Raw genomic sequence first — 5,499 nt, 5'->3', positions numbered from 1 at the left:
CGGGCCGGGTGACCTTTGGTCACCTGGCTGAGGAAGGAAGGATAGGGACAACCCCTCCCCCGGAACGACGCGCTTCCACAGCACGCCACGCTGCCTCCACGTCCACCATCAAAGCGCGCTGGCATCCGGGTTTCAGGCACTCATTTTCACAACAACCTTGCAGGGCGGTTATTATTAGTCGCCTTTTCAAAGGAGGAACCTGCGGCTTAGGGACGTTAAATAATTTGCCCAAAGCACACAACTAGGAAGTGGCAGAGCCTGGACGCGGGGGGTTTGAACCGCTCCTCGTCTCATCTCTAACTTCGACGGTTCTTCAGGCAACTTCCTCTGGGAAGCCTTCCGCGATTGCCCCATCCTTGCGCTTCTGACATCTATGCTGTGTTCTTGGCAGTCTCTCCTCACGCTGGCCCTGCGTGGCCCTCCCGCGTCTGAGTCCTCCTCTCCCACCCATTCCCCTCCTCAGTCGGCATGCTCCAGCCCACAGTGCTTTCTTTTTCTCTTCTTCGAATATACCGAAGCTTGTCCTGCCTCCCTCTCTTTTGCACCCGTCCCATCTGGCTGGCTCCTTGTCACATGACCTCCTTCCTGACTGCCTAGCTGAAGTAACTGTGCAGTCTCTGTCACATAATGCCCCTCTATTTCCTTCCAAGCACCATCTCTCTAACATGATTATATTCATTTACTTGCTTCCTAGTTCGTCAGCCACCCTCCACTAAAATTGTCAGTGTCATGAGGACAAAACCATGTTTGTCACATTCCTTGCAACATCCTGAGGCTGACTTGGCGCCTGGTGCAAATTGTAGACACCCACTTATCACAGTAACCCCAAGACACACACCCCGTGATAACACAGCTGCTTCACAGTTGGGCTGGAATGAGATTGGCCCCATTCTTCTAAAACAGGAGATGGAGTCACCACCTCATTACGGTTTGGGATTCAGTTAGTCTGGGACTTTCCCAGCCTGGACCGTAGTCAGCTCAGTGTGCACAGTTTCTGTATGTGCCAAGAGGGGCCGTGCTCCAGACTGATGCCTGCCTTCCTGAAAGGGCTGTGTGGGGAGTCAAGGTCAACTTCTAGAGTTGCCAGGAAGCTAAGAGCATCACCACTATTCATATTTAATTGGCAAAAACAAGTCCTAGGCCACTCCTAACCTCCAGGGGGCAGGAAACTTCCCTCCTACCATGTTCCAGGAAGAAGAAATGGAATAACTGTGACCGCCCAAAAGACTACCCTCCATCTTGTGTGTGTGTGTGTGTGTGTGTGTGTGTTAACACAGTACAGACTTTCCAGGGCAGGGAATTTGCTATTACTATTGCAATGGACAATTCTGCATTCTGTACTCTGAGTTTGGGACCTCATGTGTAGGATTTCATTTGTGGTGTAACTGAGGCTATCTATTTCATCCCCTCCCCTTCGAGGCAGAATCAGGGTCTTACTCACTGCAGTATCCCCTACACACAGGACAAAGTGTGGTGTCAGTGAAGTTCAAGAAATGGTGGTTTGAGAAACAAAGATCTGACTCCCAAGTTCAAGCCCTACACCAGGCTCAAGGGTGGCCTTGCTCTCTGGGCCATCGCTGCTACAGGGCCGGGCTCCATGAAAGCAATGGAAATCTGCAAATAACAGAAACAACACACAGCCCTCAGCTGTCAGAAGAAAAGTCAGGGCAATTGTTGCGTAATCATCTAGGACAAAGGAGCAGCCAGCAAGGCTGAATTTTCCCAGAGTTTTGAGGTCTGAGTTCTGAGGTTTCCCAGAGGTGAAGGTCCAGTGAAAGACCCTGAAACTTGTCCCCACCCACCCACCCACCTCAGCCAGGGTAGTAAGTACAAAAACATTATCACCTAGCGGGGGAAATGCAGAGATGAGCGCTATCCATGAAGACCTAAAGCATATGGAGTTGCGGGTAAACCCCATCATATCCCTAATGAATTCATCAGTCTGAACTTAAAACAATACAGGGAGTGGCAGTGGATTGCTATAGATTCAATCAAGGAGTAGCCTCAGTTGCAGCTTCCGAGCTGGTGTCCTTGCCAGCACCCATCGGCATGGCCTCAGATACCCAGCAGGGGCCTGAGATCTGACCATATGTATCAGAAACTGTTGACATTCACAGGGAAAGACAGCCACTCACATTCACGGTCTTGCCCCAGGCCAGTGGTCCCTCTACCACCTGTGTCATAATATGGTCCAAAGGGCCCTGGCCATCTGGACATTTGAGAGAACGTTGCATTGTTTTACTGTATCCATGATATCCTACTACTCTGGCCAGCTGAATGAGAAGTAACAAGTAAATGAAGACCTCAATGAGACCTAGGTGCTCCAGAAGGTGAAGGATAAGCCCTATGAAGACGTGGGGTCTTGCCACCTCAGTGGAGTCTAGCGGTCCAGGACATACCAGGACGTCCCTTCCAAAGGACAAATGATTGCATCTCACACACCCCATTGCAGGGAATGAGGCACAATGCCAGAACCCACTCTTTGGGTTCTGAAAGCAGTATATTCTACACCTGAGAATTCTGCTCTGACCTATACATTCCTGGGCAATGTAAAAGCTTTCAGGTTTGAGTGAGGCTCACAGCAAGAAGGGGCTGTCCCCTAGGTCACAGGAACCACGGACTCTATAATATTAGGGCCATATGGGGCAGGTAAATGTGCTGTGTACGTTTATGGCAAGCCCTCGTGGGAAATCCAGAATGTACATCCCTAGGGTTCTAGAGGCAGGCCAGGCCACCTACACCCGAAAATCATATACAAATTCAAAAAGCAATTCCACTGGGGTGCCTGGGTGCTCAGTGGGTTAAGCCTTTGCCTTCAGCTCAAGTCATGATTCCAGGGTCCTGGGAACAAGCCCCACATCAGGCTCTCTGTTCAGCAGGGAGCCTGCTTTCCCCCCTCTCTCTGTCTGCCTCTCTGCCTACTTGTGATCTCTCTCTGTCAAATAAATAAATAAAATTGGAAAAAAAAAAAGCAATTCCACTAGGCTGCTGGCTCCTCATGGAGATGACTAGGGGACCTCAAGTAACCATGAGGCCAGAGCTGTCCCTGATGAACTGGGTTCTATTGGGCTTGCTAAGTTGTAAATTCAGGTGGGCCCAGCAGATTATAAGCGATCCACTGTAGCTCCACATCACCTGCCCCTGTCACACCAGCCACCTCTCCCTCACTCACACCTATGACCTACTGGGAGGCCCCTCATGACCAGCTGACAAAGGGGAAAGGCCAAGTTCAATCAGAGATGAGCTGGCTCCTTATCGGATACAGTGCCTAGACCAGGAGCAGCCAGAGGGAGATCTTGAGGATAAAAGCCACAGGCTGAAGTTCCCCACTGGGGTCCCCAGTTCTCCATCCCATGGGCATGTTCACAGGGCTGGCTGTGGGGCCTCAGGACATGGCAGCTGGGTTCCACGTGACTGAGTAATTTGACAGACAGAGGGAGACAGAGAGGGAGAGCAAAGCCACAATCTTTTTATAACTTAAAATGACAAAAATGACAAAATGACATCCAGTCACTTCTGCCACGTGCTATTGGTCACACAGACCAATGTTGATCAGTGTGGGAGGAGATTACCCAAAGGTGTGACTATAAGAAGGCAGGATCATCAGGGACCATAACAGGCTTCCCCAACCCTCTTCCACATTTCCATTCCTCCTACCCTCCTCCCATTAGTATGTAAACATGCCCAAGTATCATCTCAAAAAACAGCCCTTCCTCAGAGACCTCACATCCCACTCCAGTCACTACTGCGCTGCCATAGCCCAGCTTTCCCAAAGAGTTGTCCACCTTCACCCCTTATTACTTCCCAGCACCCTCCTCCTTAACCCACTCCAGTGTGGTGTTCGACACTGACCCAGCACAGACCTGCTCTCGCCGCGGCCACCAGTGTGGTTCCTGAGCCCTACCAAACATGACTCTTGGCAGCTTGTCACCTGCTGACCTCATCTACCATCTTTTTATCCCCAAAGATTTAATTTTTTTACTATTTATTTGACAGAGAGAGAGTGTGCGCACAAGCAGTGAGAGCAGGAGAGGGAGAAGCAGCTCCCTGCCAAGCAGGGAGCCTGATGTGGGTTTCGATCCCAGGACCCTGGGACCATGACCTGAGCCGAAGGCAGTCACCTAACCAACTGAGCCACCCAGACACCCCTCCATCTACCAGCACTGTGAGAGACCTCGAGGCAGAGGCACCCAGCTAAACCACAGCCAAATCCTGGACCCACAGACACTCAGATAATACACAGTCATCGTTTTAAGTTGCTGGATTCCAGGATAATTTGCTATGCCGAAATAGATAACTAATACAATCCCACCCATGATCTCTTCTCCGGCTTCTCCTCAGCAGCTCTCAGTATCCCATCTCCTGCTCAGAGTCCTTCGTTGGTGCTTCCTGTCTTCCAGGGTTTCCCAAGTCTGGGAATACTCTCTGGGCCTTCTCTTCTCACTGCACTCACTCCCTGGACAGTCCAGCCACTCTCCAGATGATCAACAACCACAGCCTGAACCCTCTCTCAAGTCCCAGACCTGAACACCGAATGGCCTCCTGAATATCTCCACTCAGGGCCCATGTTTAACACAGCCAGAAACAAACTTCTCTTTCCCCCCAAAACAACACAGTCGGATACAAACTTTTCCTCTTTCCCTCCCACACTCCCCATCTCAAGTGGTGCCATCATCCACCCTCTCCCGAGGCAGAATCCTGGTGTCTTCCTGGATGTCTTCCTGCCCTTTTGCTGTTCTTAATACCCAACGCCAGTAGATTCTATCTCCTAAATAAATGTCTCTTGGATATTTCCAGTGCTCATGATCCCTCCCGCGCACCTACATGGGATTCCATCCAGAGATGCTGGGTTCGCACAGAAGTACAGGGGGCTGACGGACATCCAGCCCCGCCTTCCTCACCAGGGGCCCTGCCCTAGCCTGAGGTGCTGGTGTAGTTGGAGAAAGAACAGCCGCCACAGCTCACAGCTTGGGTCAGTCCACCACCACCCAGGAGCAGCCTGAGGGATTAACATCAAAAGCTGTTTAACCCAAACTACAGACTTGCTCAGAGATCCCCGCTGTGCCAGGCTCTCTCCATCTTTACAAATGACGTTCTTTCTGTCTGGAACGCCTCTGCATCTCTGCTTTCCTCGGTGAAAACAGCTCCCACTGGGACATCAAATTGTGGCCGACGACAATCCTGGGGCTGTTTGGGTGCTCTAAGAATTCAGCCTGAAAGCTTCCGGAGTAGTTGAAAGAGAACTGCGACTCAAGAGACCTCAGAAAACAGGCCTCAGCTGCCTCCTCTGTAAAATGGCCATAGGGCGAGCGAGGTCACGCCGGCGGCAGGCGGGGCTGGTCCCCACCACCCACTGGCTGGAGGTCAAAGCCGCGCTGAGGTTCCCCGACTCGCGCGCCAAGGCAGGGCAGGCGGGGGCTCCTGGGAGGCGTGGGCGGGGCCTCTTCCTCTGGCCCGCCCCCCGGGCACGCAGATGAGGTTGACGTCATGACGCAGTGT

Source organism: Lontra canadensis, unplaced genomic scaffold (assembly GCF_010015895.1).
Source record: "Lontra canadensis isolate GAN:19392208 unplaced genomic scaffold, GSC_riverotter_1.0 scaffold133, whole genome shotgun sequence".
NCBI classification, from domain to species: Eukaryota; Metazoa; Chordata; class Mammalia; order Carnivora; family Mustelidae; genus Lontra; species Lontra canadensis.
Note: the sequence above shows the minus strand (reverse complement) of the source record.